Source organism: Miniopterus schreibersii (assembly GCF_964146895.1).
Source record: "Miniopterus schreibersii genome assembly, chromosome: 4".
NCBI classification, from domain to species: Eukaryota; Metazoa; Chordata; class Mammalia; order Chiroptera; family Miniopteridae; genus Miniopterus; species Miniopterus schreibersii.
In genome coordinates, this window is record NC_138105.1 from 14,899,756 (window position 1) to 14,916,519 (window position 16,764).

The window sequence follows — 16,764 nt, forward strand, 5'->3', positions numbered from 1 at the left end:
ATTTATATAGCTTACAATAGGTCTTAAAATCAGGTATTATAAGTTCTCTAACTTCTTTCTTCTTTATAGGTTTTGGCTTTCTTTTTATTTCTATATACATTTTAGAATCAACTTGTCAATTTCTAAAGAAAAAACTTACCTGGATCAGATTTTGACTGAGATTAAATTGCTACCACAGATCAATTTGGGAAAAATTAACATCTTACTAACATTGAGTCTTTTAATCCATGGAGAGAGTATATCTCTACTAATTATTTCCTGCTTGAATTTTTCTCAACAGTGTTTTATAGTCCTGAACACCTATTATTGTATTTATTCCCAGGTATATAATTTTAATGTTACTGTAAAATTTTATTTATTTTCCCGTTGTTCAATGACAGTATACTGAATACCATAATTTTACTGATCTTGTATTCTGGGACTTCACTTATCATTACTAGAATTTTTTGTAATTATATAGGATTTTTCTTTGTACACAATCATGTCAGCTGTGAATCATGGGAGTTTTTCTTTTTCTGTTCTTACTTTTCTACCTTTTATTTCTTTTGATGGTCTTTTTCTACTAGCTAAGATTTCTGAACAATGTTGCATAGCTGTGATCAGATTTAATATTCTTGCTCTCTTCCAAGTCTTAGAGGAAAACATTCAGTGTTTCGCTATTAATTAAATGATGCTAACTAGAGATTTTTCATAGACTTCCTTTATCAGATTGAGATTCTTTATATATTTTTTGTATATTTTCATTGGCTAGATATTTTTAACATAAATTGATAACAGATTTCAGCAAATGTTTTTGCTGTATCTATTGAAATGGTCATGTGATTTTATCCCTTATTATGTTAATGTGATAAATTGCATTCATTGCCCATTGAATGTTAAAAAAAACAAAAGCTAAAAACCTATATTCCTCAAATAAACCCTACAAGGTCATGGTATTTTTAATATATTGCTGCATTTGATTTGCTAATATTTTGCTAATAAATTCTGGCCTTTTTTTCATGAGGGGTATTAGCCTTGTGTTGTCTGTTTTGCTCTGGTGTCAGAATTATGCTGAACTCTTAAAACAAATAGCGAAGTGTTTCTTCTTTGTTTTCTAAAAAAATTTGAGTGATATTGGTATTATTTTTAAAAGTTTGAAAGAATTCACTAGTGTAGGCATCTGGACCACACGTTTTCTTGGTAGAAAGGTTTTATTTTGGCTCTTTTTGTTTTTGTTGTTTATAAACTCAATTACTTAAATAGATAAAGGTCTACTTAATCTTTCTATATCTTCTTGCATTATTTTTTTTAGATTGTGTTTTTCAAAGAATTTGTCCATTTCTTCCAAATTTTCAATTATTTGTATGAAGTTGTTCATAATATCCCCTTTCTTTTAATATCTGTAGAATATAAGCATGTAAAGCAATTAATTTTCCTCTAACTATATAAAATATATTTTGATATTTCATGTTCTCTTGTGATTTATTTTGTGATTCACAAATTATTTCAAAGATCACACTGAATTCCCAAATAATTGGGAATTTTCTATATATGTTATTATTGATTTCTAATTTATTATTATTGTGACCTAAAATATACTCTGTATAATTTCGATTATTTACAATTTGATGAGACCTAATTTGTGGCCCATCATATAATCTATCTTGGTGAGTATCCCGAATACACTTGAAAAATGTGTATTCTGCAGTTTTGGGGTGCAGTGTTTATAAATATCAAATAGGTCAATTTACTGATAGTATTAGGCTAATTAATGTTGCTCCAACTGCTCTGGTTCATTTTTTTCACTTTTTTTCCTCCAAATGTTTGCATTTAGATAATTTTAAAGCTTCCTGATTCTTTTCTGTTATATCCAGTTTTCCATCAAGACCTTCATTTCCATCAAGATCATTAATTGTTCATGATTCCTAACAAATACTTTATTTCTATCATTTCCTCTTGCTACTTTTTATAGTTTATGACCCTGCTAAAATTTTCAATCTGTTCCCACATTTCTCCACATTTTCTCCTATACTTTTGAACATACTTATCCTAGTCATTGTAAAGTCCTCAATTCCAATGATCTGAACCATTTTTGTGTCTGCTTCTATAGATACCTTCCTTTTTTGATCATGTTTCACACTTTCTCGCTTCTTTGGGTGTCTCAGGTTTTTAAAAATAAAATTAAAAACAACAGAAAGTAAAGTAAGAACTATTACATCCAGAAAAAAAGGCAAGCTCCTTTTACTGGCAGGTGGCTCATCTGTGACTGACCCGAGTCTGGTTTTTATTACCCCTTTCCCAAGAGTCAGCTCACCCTCGGCTCCAAATGGTGGTTAGGGGAGAGCCTGGGCTTCCCCTTTAGTGGGCTTCAGATCAAAGTGCAACTGATTCTCCAAGAATCACTACACATCACAACCGATCTGCCAGCTTTTTTGGTTTCCTAGGCAGTTCCCTTTGCTCTCTCATGCTGTCCCCAGATTTAGGCACCAGAACAAACTCATCTCCACACTCTTGTCCCGGGCTTGCCTTCGGCAACCACCGACTTGCACATGATGAAGGAGTGGAAGGCCTTGGAGGGTCATCTTTACATTACATCAAGGGAAGGAGAGAATTCAACAGAGAACATTCTGTTGTGTCCAAGCAATTGACCAGACATTTTTTCCAATGCCTATGGCTTCCCATAAAAATGTTTTCCCTCCTGGACAAATGGGCCTGTAGAAGATACTTTACACTTTCCAAAGTAATGCTCAAAGATTTTTTTAATATTAAAAATAAGTGCTTTGTGATTAGTAGACACTCTGCGTATCTTAGTATATTCCAGTTGAGTGCTAATGTCATTGCAATTGGTAGGTAGACAGTCAACACTTGTCAGTTCTCATTAATTTATACAACAGCCAAATTAGAGAAATATGAACAGGCGATGCACCCAGCAACTTTAGCGCAGGTGAACCCACACGTCCCACACCTTCCCTGTATAAAGGCCTTCCTCATATTTACAAATAAATATAAACAAACATAATCAAGAGTTCCCTGGGGAACACCCATATGCAGTGCATTCTACAAGCATTCTTCATTTTGATCCAGAGATGGAGGCCAGCAGGTTAATTGAAACTGAGAATATGCTGATACAAACATCGATAAAGTCTGACAATTTTGTAACTTCATTAACTCTTGATCTTTTGCATTTGGGAAAAACAGATTTCACTGTTCTTCATATGTCAGTTCTTGAGAGATACATGACACCTACCTTGAATACTCTAATAATAATATTAAAACAAAAGTGCATCATTGTCATTTCCCTTTGAAGGGTAGCTATTGCAATTTAAAGTGTAAAAGAAAAATAAAGAAGGGATGTGAAAATGCAGATTCCTGGGTATCTAAGCCCAGAGATTTTGATTCAGAAGGTTACAGGCGAGGCGAGGCATGAATGTAAAGACTGAGGCAAACCCCATTTGAAGCACCACCCTATAATTAAGTCCCAAATGTAAAAACTTACAAAGTCCCAATGACTTACACCCTGACATGGGCACGTCCAGGTCCAGGTCCTTCTCTCCCTGGTCCCCTCTGATGTTACTCTCCCCTCACGGCTTCAACTTCAGCTACACTGACTGTCACTCAGTTTCCATAAAAATGCATGCTTCTCTCTGCCTTTATACCAACACATATTCTGTGTCCTCTGCCTGGAACCCTCACTTTTGATCTGATCAGCTCCTTATCCTTGGGCTCAGCTTAAATGCTTCCCTAGTGCACAGGTTAGGTTGGTCTCATTTCTATAAACTACCCTCCTACCTCAATTAGACATTTCTTTTAAAATCTGTCCTTCACAAATATTTATACAGTGTAATTATGCATTATTTTTAAAAAACATTAAATCACTGCCTTTCCCACTAGAAGTATAAGCTTATTGATCTTGCTAATTATGTTCAGCAATGCAACATAGTGACTATCTCAGTGACTGGCATAAAAGAGGCACTCAGTAACTACTCATGGACTTACTTCTAATGGATGTGCAAAGCAGCGATGTCAACCATTAAACCTGCGTCCTTCTATACTTATTTGTTGTTTTGTCTAGGCATCATTCTTCCTCTTCTTTGGGGAACAGATCCTCTCCAATTTTACTCCCTCCACATGGTTACTCTGGGTACTGTCCTGTTAGTTAACTCTAAAACCTCTCTTCCTGAACACAACTGGTTGATCCAAGCACATACAATTATAGCCCTTATACAAAAGTTTTGGAAATTAAGTCAAGAAAAAGCAGCAGTCTTTCTGGGTGACAGGTCCATTGAATTTAACATTCAGAAACTCTCAGGAGTCTTGCTCAGACATAGCAACTGGAGAAGTAGAGAAAGCCAGTCTCCAGAGAGAGGAGCATGAAGTAGACATGCAGAGAGGTATGTGGGAAGATAATCCTGTTTTCATTCTAGGCTGTATTTCTGAGGCCCAATCACTTTCCTGCCTTTGAGCTCCCTGAGATAGTTTTACAGATCCAAAGTCTGACATGGGTTTCACTGGGTGAAAACCAATGTGTTTGCAGGGCTACACTCCAATCTGCTTCTTCCAGCTTCCAGAAGCTGTCCACAATCTTTTACTCATGGCCATTCCCTTTACCTGCAACCCCGGCAATGCCACATCTCTTTCTAAACTCGCCTGAGAAAGGTTCTCTGCGTTTGAGGACTCATGTGATTAGGTTGGGTCCATCTAGATCATCCAAGATCATCTCATTTCAAGGTCCTTAGTATTAATCACACCTGTAAAGTCCCTTTGGCCAGGAAAGGGAGCATACTCACTGGTTCTGAGAATAAGAACACGGACACCCCTGGAGGACCATTTTCTTCCTACTACATTCAAAGTCCCTGAAAAATATTCCCTGTGTGCATAAACCAGGTTAGATTGTGTTTCTATAACAAGAGAACTCCTTAACCTTGCTTGTGTATTCTGTCTAGATTGACGGCAATAGCACTCCTAAATTAGAAACTCAGAGCTTTCTTCAATGTCTTCTGCTCACAGCATACACATTCAGTCATTCATTAAGTCCTAACAATTTACCCCTAAAATTGAGTACACTTTTTTTTTTTCCATTTTCATTCATTGTTTTCCCAGGGTTCTAGTTTAGAATTTAAATCTCTTTTAACCTGCACTAAAATAGCCTCCAAATAGGCTGGATTCCCTGCCTATAATTTCTTTCTTTCCCTGCCACTCATCTCATTGGTAATAGTGTTATCTTTTACTAGTTATCACATAATCACATAATAATATAAATTTCCTAGTAAAAAGCATTTGATTGCTCTTAAAACCTTTAAATGAAGCTTAGACTTTCATAATCTAATTTAACTCATGGTGTAGTTACTTTCATTTTCCCACCATCTCCTCCCATCCCTCCCACATTCTGAGTTACTGAAAGTACTTAATGGATATTTGTGGCATAAAATGCTTGCTTCCTCCATCATTCACTTATCCCTGCACTATACCAGTTACTATGAATTGTAGAAAGATATGAAAGTATAGTCTAAGAAAGTGGAATAAAGTTATGGGCCAGGCTGGGTCTGGCTCAGCGGTTGAGCGTCGACCTAGATCCAGGCGATCGGTGTTCGATTCCCGGTCAGCGCACATGTCCAGGTTGCGGGCTGCAGCCGATTAATGACTCTCTCATCATTGATGTTTCTATCTCCCTCTCTCCCTCTCCTTTCCTCTCTCTGAAATCAATAAAGATATATTAAAAAAAAAAAAACAGTTATGGTGTGGAGGGAATTTGGGAAATGTGAGATAAATGATACACTAAAGAGTATATAAGGCAGGGCATTCTAGGCTGGGGAAAGGCCTGATAATAGGAAATATAAAAACTGCTTTTATTATTAAAATGTACTCATTCCTTAATTTAAATATTTTTTGAATATTTACTATCATTCTATGCACCTAGGAAACTTGGGTTGAAAAAACAAAGTTCCTGTCTTCATAGAGTTTATAATCTACTGGGTAGAAAATTAACAAGCAAAAATTTTAAAGTACATATGCAATTTGGACAGAGTTATTGCAATGAAGGAAATAATGCAGGGTAAAGGTTTAGAGAGTGCAGGTGGCTGCTGGGAGCTCTTTTAGACTGGGTTAGGAGGACAGTCTCTGAAAAGTAACACCTAAGAGCAGATCTGAATGATAAAGAACACCCACTATGTGAAAACCGAAAGGCAAGAGAATTTAAAAGAACTAACTGTGCAAAAATCATGTTTTAGAAATAAACTTGGAGTATTTGAGACAGAACAACAGGCCCAGTGTGGCTAAGACAGACAGAGCAAAACAAAAAACAGCAAAAGTTGAAAGACGAGAATAGGAAGCACAAAGCCAAAGCAGCCTCTTCACCAGGAATGGGTTTGCGTTGCTTTCTAAGTGCAACAGGAAGGCAATGAAGGGCTTTGATCAGGAAATTTGCCATCTGACTTGTGTTTTAAGAAGCTCACTTTAACTGCTGTGGAGAGAATGGATTGTAGGGGAGCAAGAAGGGACGAAGACCAGTGCAGATGCTCTAGCAAGGGGACAGGCAAGAGAGAATGAATGGAGGCTGGGACAGGGAGGTGGCAGGAGGTGAGGTGATAAATAATTGGATTTGAGCCCTAACTGGTTTGGCTGAGTAGTTAGAGTGTCGGCCTATGGAATGAAGGGCCCTGGGTTTGATTCTGGCCAAGGGCAAGTACCTCAGTTGTGGGCTCCATCCCTGGCTCCGGTCAGGGCGTGAGAGGGAGGCAACCAACCGATGTGTCTCTCTCACATCGATGTTTCTCTCTCTCTCTCTCTCCCTTCCACTCTCTCTGAAAAGCAATGGAAAAAATATCCTCGAGTGAGGGTTAAAAAAAATAATAGAAATTGGATTTGAGCTACGTATTGAGGATTGAGCCTCCAGGTCTTAAAGAACAGAGCGTAAAGACAGAAGAGAAGAGGTCCGAGGATTGAGCCCACAGTGGTGCTCCAAGGTGGCTTAAAACTTGGGACATTAGAAAAAGTCAGCAAAGGAGATAAGTGAACTAGAACCACTAAGGTGGCCAAAAGAATAGAAAGAGTATGTTTGTTTCTGGAGCCAAGTGATGGGAGTTTACAGAAAAAGAGAGGATGCTACCCTATGTCAAAGGAAACTGACAGGCCAAAGAGAAGGGAGGGGTCTTTGTTAACCTTAATAGAAGCTATTTCCTTTTCCGGACAAAAACCCTATTAAATTAGGTTCAAGAGAAAAGAGGAGAGGAAGGTGTAGAGCCAGCAGGGAGAGCCTACTGGTTCAAGGAGTTCTTCTATAAAAGAGAACAGAAAAAGTAAGTAGTAGTTGAAGGTGGACATAGGTTCAAGTTTGTCTTTTTTTAAAAATTGACTTCAAGGCTGGGTTGTATTCCAAAACCTATATAATCTTAGTAACTATTGTCACCCCAATAAGTGTAATTTAAAAAATTGATTTTTAAGATGTGTGCATGCTTGTAAGATTTCTGATAATAAGCTTTATTATAATGAGGTTGACTCTACTATAGATGTCAGTGACATCCTGGTTAATAGTTCTATTCAGAAGTCCAGTATTATAGTAGGCAGCACACATTGTAATTAAAAAATTAAGCCTAGATAGGAATCCTGACCCTATTGCTGGTAAATGTATGAGCTTAGCCTAGTGAGTTAAGGTCTCTGAGCCATTGTTTCCTTGTCTATATAATGGGGATGACAGTACTTTTTTCTTGAGCAGGAAATATGATGTTACAGTAGGGAGCTAGTTATATATTAACAGAAGAGAAGAGCGCCAGACATCTAATTAAGCCAGATTAACTAGGAAGCAAGAGCTCTCCAGACACCCCAGGGGACAGCCTCATTCTCCACCTAGGGGACTTAATCCCCCAAGCAGGCAGGAAAGACCACTTTCCAATCTCCTGGATGCACAACCTGTCTGTTCCTGCAGACCGACAGGAGAGGAAGAACCAGCGAAGGGGAAATCCCTTTCCTGGGGGCACGTGCCGAAGACAAGATGGCACAGGGAGAGGGCCTTCCACTAAGTGCATGTGCAGCAGAAGCCAGATGACAAAGCAAAGCTATGAGGCTTGCACAGGAGGAGCCAAAATAAAGGCCAGAAAGGGGAAGAGTCCAGCCTGGGAAAATCTGGAAAAGGGCTGAGATAGGACAAGGGCACAAGACCCGGGAAAATCCAGAAGAGTGACTGGATAGTGGGAAGGCCCAGCACGACCCCCAAAGGATTAGGAAGAAGACTGGTTAGTTTGAAAGAAAGCCTGCTCTCTCCAGAGTCCAAGGAAACATAATCAAAGCTTAACAAAGGCTCCAGGTATGTTCTCTCTCTGTAGCAGCCACATGGGCTGAAGCACAGGGCGGAAAGCAGGCCAGAGGAGAAGAGACTGTGCTGGGCTAGTAGAGCCTCAGATGCCAGGCTAATGGCACAGCAGCTCTGGTCCTGGCCTCCTGCCTGGGCTTGATGAGGTCAAGTGCAGGCCTGAGACCCCAGAGACTGGACCTTTCCTGCAGCGAGATGGAGCTGAGCCACCTGGCCATGGGTGAGGCAGTGTGGCAGCCTCTTCAGGGCACCTATGCTCGGCACGCCCCTCCAATAAGTCTTGCTACTATGGCTCATATCCTTCTATGCATGAATCCTCAAAATGCTTTTCTTGAGACTTCAAAAGAACCCATTTCCAGACTGGTCCAGCAGCCTCGCCTTGGTCCCAGTCCATGTCCAACAACAATAAAGTATATAAAGCATCTACCACAGTGCCAGAGACATAGTAAGCCCTCAGTAATTGAGAGGAATTATCATCATTACTATTTTAGTGCTTGACTGTTAATAATACCTTCTACAATCAGGGATATGGCCTATTAGGATTTCAGCAGCACCAAAGAGAGTAATTTGTCTTGACTTGCTCTCCCTTTATGTACCTCTTGTTCCAAGGCAGACCCTAATGCTCTTTCCCATTTCAAAGCACTACAGGGGATATAGCCTAGGGGATGGACCAGCTGTGTGCCAAAGCCCCACATAGAAACCCAGTGAGTTAATGTCACTTGAAACATGGTTTTCTTATGTGTAAATTAGCTTGCAGATTTGCAAGCTTCCTACCACTAATTACTAGATTAGCTAGAGTTACCCTGCAGGGAAAGCAGCAACGAGGAAGACAAACATGGCATTCTTGTGTGAATGTTCATTTGCACAGTCATCAAACCCTAGGCCTGCAAGAAGACAGCCCCTGCTTCTCCTAGTTAAATCTACGATGACATTTACAGTTTTACACAAAAATATTAGGCAACAAATTAGCCCAAAGCTGCAATTAATCACAATCCAGAGTCAACCCATGGGAACAGAGCACTGAACAAATAAATTTCTTAACATTTAGCTCTCCTAGTCATACATGCAAGTTGGACAAGATAATTTACTAACAAAAAATGCGGCTGAAATTGCAGCCAAAAAGCTTCAGTTAGAAAGTTGTAATGTGCACAGTTTCAGATACATTGTCACTTGAAATCAATACCTGACTTCAAATCTCAATTCTAACTTCTTGCACTGACTAAATGTTAGCCAAGACAATCTTGTACAAGAGGGATTCCTGATTCAAACAGCTTAAGCAAATACACTGGCATACCTAAAGGAAAAGTTGAGGGGTCAAAGAACTTCCTATAGGCAGGACTAGATCCAAAGGCTTAGAGTCATCAGCATCTGGTATCCCTTGTCCTTCTGTGTCCTGGTTCTGCTTTCCTCTCTGTGTATCATCTTTACAGCTAGCAGCTTGAAAGTATCCCTAGATATGAGTCACATGCCCACCCTGAAATAATCTGGTAGTCTGTGTTATTGCAATGATTGGCTAGGCCTGGGTCACATGCCCAACACTGAAACCTGAGTGAGTCATCGTCACCTAAAGCACACTAACAGAGAATGCTGGGGGTTTGGTTACCCCGGGAAAAACACAATGTTGTTATTACCCTAAGTGGAAAAAGTGAGTTGAAACTAGAGAGAAAAATACAACAGATGCTCACTTTATTTTTTCAACCCTCACCCGAGGATATTTTTTGCATTGCTTTTCAGAGAGATTGGAAGGAAGGGAGAGAAACTTTGATGTGAGAAACACATGGATCTGTTGCCTCCCGCATGCATCCCAAGAAACTTCAGTCCACGATGCTCTAACCACTCAGCCAAACCAGCTAGGGCCAGATGCTCACTATTGCAAACGATTCCACTGCTTGAAGTTACAGTTTCCGTAACTGTAAAAATATAAATAATAGCTATTATAATACTATCTACCTCTTGGAATTATGAACATTTGCATAAATTAAAAGCTAAATAATTGTGTTTTATCGTGATTGCTCTCTCAAAGTTATTATGTCTACATGTTGCTATCGGTTCCAACAACTGAATTAACTTTACCTTTCCACTGCTGTAATTATAAATACATTATCTTTTCTAAGTTAATTATGTTATCCTGTTTAGCAAGTTGTTCTTCAAGCATAAGAATGGAAGCAATTCCCAATGTCTCACACAATGTTGTAAGCATGGGTAGAGTTAGCCTTCCAGTCACCCACACTGAGAGTAAAGAGAATTTTGTAGGATTTAGGGAGACCAAACACCAGGATTCATCACCTGTAATACCTTTGATGATACACCCACCCACATAAGGGTCAAGTAAAGATACAGTTGTGTGGTTTTGGTTTTTGGGTTTTTTTTGAGATATCAGTTACAATCTGTGCCCAGATCACCTTATGAGAAAAGTTTCCCAATTCCTTGATATTTACTTGTGCTTAAAACAACTTCATATTTTATAGTGCCCCGCAGAGGGAAAACAATATTCCCACCAATGCTTCCTTGAAAATAATATACAAATTTCCATTATCTTTAGGTAACTGAAAAATCCCAAGAGATTTTAATCATCATTCTAACAGTGTAAACAAATCCAATAAATTACAAAATAGTTTGTAAAAAAATGCATCAGAGAGCACAGAATGCAAAACAAACTAAATAAACTAAATTCCAGAAAATTACAAGGCCTTTAAAAAGAAGAGGCAGATCAAGACTATTAAAATATGAAAAGTAAGTGCTGAAAGTGAAAATTTTGATATTGGAAATGAAGAATTCATTTGGTAGGCTTAATAGCAGACTAGACACAGTAGAACAAATGGAGAACTTGAAGACTGATCAATAGAAAGTATTCAAATGGAAACACCAACAAATGGGGAAGGGAGGGTTAAAAGTCAGATGTTGATGAGACAGTATCAGTTGATTGAATGCATATCAATTTACAGCCCCAGAAAAAAAGAGAGAAAGGGGCAGAAAAACATTTGTATTGATAATGGCCAAAGACTTTCTAATATTAATAAGAGACATCTATCCATAGATGCAAGAAGCTCGGTGAGAACAAAGCAGAATAAATACAAAGAAGCTCACATCTAGACTTACCATGGTCAAACTGATGAAATAAAAAGACAGTGAGCAAGTCATAAAAGCAGCAAGAGAAAAAAAAGATAATTTTTTTTATGTGTCAGCAAATCAAATACACAACCACAAAATTATGTTTATCCTATGAATCAAGTTTAGTTCAACACCTGAAAAGCAATCAATGTATTTTACCACAATAAAGAATAAAATTCATGTAACTGTAGCAATACACAGAGAAAATTCAGCACCTACTTATTATAAGACTCTCAATAAATTAGGAATCAAAAATAAAATGCACTCATCTGATAAAGGGCATCTTAAAAAGTACTGAAACCTAGCATTATCTTTAACAATTAAATACTGAATGTTTTCCTTCTTAGATCAGTAACGAGGCAAAGATGTCTGTTCTAGTGATTTCTATACAATACTGTGTTGGTGGTCTTGCCCAGTGCAATAAGCCTGAAGAGTAGAGAGAAATAAAAATGTTTGTTTGTAGGTGAACATAACACAATGGATTCTATAAGAAAAGTAATACAACCAACACATGAGTTTAGCAAAAATGGAAGATACAAAATATGAAGTTGTTTTAATGGTCAATATATAAAATTCCCATGTATTTCTATATATGTTAGCAAGAAGTAATCAGAAAATTAAACAATTACCATTTACCATAGCACCTAAAACATAAAATATCTAGGAACAAATGTAATAACATATGTATGAGTGGGACTTCTAAAAAATATTCAAGATTTCTGCAATAAATTAAATAAGACCTAAATAAATGAAGGTGATTACAATATTCGTGAATTGGAAGACTCAATATCGTTAAGATGCCTATTCTTGCTAAGTTATATACAATTTGTGTGTAAATTCCAAGGCACCTCTGATGAAGAAACTGACAGGCTGATTCTAAAATGTGCAAGGACATGCAAAGGATCTAGAGGAGCTAAAACATTTTTGGAAAAAGAGACAAAGATGGAAAACTCACATCATTTGATTTAATGACATACTATAAAGCTGTAATAACAAAGACAGTGTTAAATTGGCCTAAATACAAACAAATCCAGGGATGGAATAGAATTTATAAAGAGAGTGACATTATATGGCCAAAATACTTTCTAACAAGGTTCCAAATTCATGTGTTTTGCTTTTATTTTGAATAATTTTAAATTTGCAGAAAAGTTGCAAATATCTTTCAAAGAATTCACATATACTCCTCAATCAGCTGCCTCTATTATTAACATCATACATAACCCTGATACATTTGTCAAAATTTTAAGAAAACAAGATTGGATTGGCACATTATTAGTGGCTATCTTTATTTGGATTGCATCCCACTGTCCATTATTTTGTAGTTTCGGGATGCAGTCCAGGAATTAAATTGTGTTTAATCATCACGTCTCCTTAGACTTTTCTGGTTTGTGACAGTTTCTCTGTCTTTCCTTGTTTTTGATGCTGTAGATATTTTTGAAGAGTACTGCTTAAGTATTCTGCAGGAAGTCTCTCAATTTGGATGTGTCTGGTATTTATTTGTTTTCCTCAAACAGGTTTGCCTGGGATTGGAGGTGTTTTGGGATAACATAAATATAAAATATTCTTCCTATCACATCATATCTGGGGTACATCCTATTAACATGATTTATCACCAGTAATATTAACTTTGATCACCTGACCAAGGTAGTACTGTCAGGATTCTCCACTGTTCTTTCCTCATTCCATGCTCTCCTCTTTGGAAGCAAGTCACTAAACCTAGCCCAAAGTTGGGTTGGGGAAAGGGTAGGGGATTGAGCTCTACCATTTGGAGGGGGAAGTATCTACATAAATTACTTGGAATTCTGTAAGAAGACTTGTTTCTTCTCCCCCATTTATGTATTCGATCATCTATTTTCTTTTTACTTTATATTAGGGTCTAATATTACATTATTAATTTTGTTACCTAAATTGTTCCAGGTTTGGCCATTGGCACCTCTTTCAGGCTTGCTCTTGTGTCCCTTTGACAAGTCCCCAACCTTTTGATTTTTGAGCATTTTCTTACATTTCAACACTACAAGAAGCTCCAGCCCCATCTTGTATTTTCCTTCTTCAGCCCTAAAATCAATAATTTCTCGAGTAGATCCAGGTACCTTTTATTGGAGAGCAGTATCAAGAAACCAAGATCTGGGCCCTCAGTCTTCTCGTTGATACTGGGATGTCACTGCTCCTCAGCTCTCTTTGTGGACAGAACTAAGAAATCTATATATGTATACTAACACATGTATATATACATGTCTACAATTATTGCTGGGACTCCCACTTATCTATGATAAATTAAACATATGTTAATACTAATATCTCCTACTCAAATCCAGTACCACATAAGTAATTCTAGTCTTCCCCCCTTGCTTATCTACAACTTTGCTCTCCAACAAAGAAAAGACAATTTCCCACCACCATGAATATCCACTTATTTATTTGTTTGACTTGGGTATACAAGGCATTTTCAGAATTGTTAACCTGTATCCCCATGATAAATGACCTTACCAAGTACAGTACAGGGTATATGTTCAATTGATTTTGTTTCTTGTTAAAAATCTATTTTTCAGAGTTACTTAATTCAACTTGTTCTCTCACCCCCCTTCAGTAAAGTTATGTCATACATATTCAACACAGATAGATTGTTTTGTCACAGTCAACATTCCATCCTGGAATTTCCTCCAACCTCCTCATTGATTTTTAATTTAATTTGCACACATTAAAGTTTACTCCCTGAGATGGAAATTTCAGTGGCTTTTGACAAATTCAGTCATGTGCTCACCATCCTGATACCATATAGAATGGACCCACCATCCTAAAAATTCTTCTGTGTTCCCCCTTTGTAATCAACCTCTCCCCTGCTCCCTAACCCCTGGAAACCACTGACCTGTCTTCTGTCCTTTGTTTTTCTTCTCTAGAATGTCATATAAATGGAATCATGCGATCTGTAGCCTTTTGAGTCGAGGTCTTTCACTTAGCAAATGTATTTAAGAGTCATCCATGTTGTGTGAATCAATAACTCATCCCTTTTATTGCTAAATAGTATTCCATTGTATATATCCATTCACCTCCTGAAGGACATTTTGGTTGCCTCTAGTTTGGGGCAATTACAAATTAAGCTTCCATAAACATGCATGCAGGGTTCTGTGTGAAGAGGTCTCTAGTTCAACTGGGTAAATACTTAGTAATGTGGTTGCTGGATCATACTGTAAGTCTGTTTACTTTTATAAAAAACTCACATGCTGTTTTTCAAAATGACTGTACCATTTTGCACTTTAACAATAAATGAGAGTACTTATAACTCTATATCTTCACTAATATTTGCTATTGTCAGCTGTTGCATTTTTATAAATTTTCTCATCCATTGTGTAGATCTGCATATAGTAAACATGAATAAATGTTTAGTTATTACTGTGATTTGAGTTCAGCTGTATTGACTGGGGCAAATTAGGCAAATGTCAGTCTAAATTAGTGTTAGGAAATTTGGTTCATAAATGTTTTAAGAAATCAGGTCTCATTCAGGGGAATAAAATGATTTTGGACAGAAATGGCAAAATAGTTCATCTCGTGTGAAACTCGATTGTTAGAGGTATGTTTGGAGCTTTCCATTGAGAAGGATTCTGAGGCTACATCTGACCTAGATGAGAAGGTATCCTCTGAACAATTAGCAACATCTGTTTTAAGCAGAGGACAAGGTCCAGGGCTCCAGAATGTTCAGTTTCTAAGGTCTGGGCTAATTCAGTGCTGTCTAATGGCCTTTCTCCGGAAGGACCCACCGCGGTCAGTAGAATGACAGCCTCTAAAAATGCCATGCCCTTATCCCCAGAACCTGTAAATGTGTTAAATTTCACAGCAAGGGGGAATTAAAGATGGGCATGGAATTTAAGTTTTAACCAGCAGACCTTAAAATAGGGAGATTATTCTGGATTATCCATATGGGCCAATGCAATCACTTGTGTCCTTAAATGCAGAAGACGGAAGCAGAAGAGTCAGTGTCAGAATGAGGAGATGTGAAAAGACTCGACTGGACATCACTGGCTTTGAAGATGGACCGAAGCCATGAGCCAAGGAATGCAATAGCCTCTAGAAGCTGTAAAGGCAAGAAAATGGACTTTTCCCAAAACCTCCAGAAAGAAATGCAGCCCTCTCCATACCTTGATTTTGGGCCAATGAGATGTGCATCAGAATTCTGACCTCCAGAAGTGGAAGATAATAAATTTGTGTTGTTTTAAGCTACGAAATTTATAGCAATTTGTTTCATCAGCCAAAATATACAAATACACCTACAGTACTCTAATAACTAGAAAGCAGGTACTTTAATAACTAGAAAGCAGGACTTGAAGATTAAAGTGTCCTCTTTTTAGCATGAAAAAAAAAAGTTTAAAGAGTTTAAAGTCCTTAAAATTCTTAGACAGGTTGGATAGTTTCTCAGTAATCAACTTATTTCTTCAAAGATAGTGAAAAAGTACAACACGGACATATGCCTCTCCACTGACCACTAATTTAGAATTGGTGGAGTATCAAGTACTGAGATTTTCTAATACTACCAAGTCAAGCCATCTAGAGCAACTAGAAACTTCTGCAGGCATCTGTCAGAGGGATCTGCAGAGACATGGGCCAACTGCCATCTGAGGAATGTTGGACGGATGGGAACATCATCACTGTTGCCAGGGCACAACGTTGACAGAAAAATCCACGTGTCGGTGGGACTCAGCCTCGGCCTGGAGCCCAGCTCCCAGAGTAAGAGCAGCCTGCAGTTAGGCCTCAGCCAGCCCTGCCCTTCGAGAACCACCCCCCTTACTTAGGACTCTGGGCTGAGCACAGTAAGGGCTCAGTATTCATGTGAGTGACTAACTCTCCAGCCTCCCTCACCTCGTCACGTTGCCCCGTTGAATGGCACCGGAGGTGAGGGGAGAAGAGGGCTGTGCCGTGAGCCCCGCTTTCTCTCCTGACAGCTGTGAGGTGCATCCTTCCTATTAAATTCAAAACTGTGCTCAGGGCCATGAACGCAGTGTCACGGTGGATGAAGGCGGTGCTGCTTTCTCCACATGTAACAGAAAATAAAGTCCCAGAACCGTGCATACCAGGAAAAGAACATCTTTAGGGAAGCATTAAAAAACCCACGCAGAATAGCCTTAAAAATCATGACTCTATGTCCAAAAAAATAAGGTATGACATAGATAACTTAAAATTGAAAAAGAAAGGAGTGGATAGAAAAGCAGCAGGAGATATCTTTTTCCCTCCAACGTGGCCAGAAGAATCCTTTTCATCTCCAGCAGAGCCAATGAAGGGAAAGGGGAGCAGGAAGGGAGCCCCAAGCCAGGGCCAGGAGAAAGCGTCAGGGGGCCGCCCGCTCTCCTGGGAGGCGGGAGGGAGGGAGGGAGAGGGCC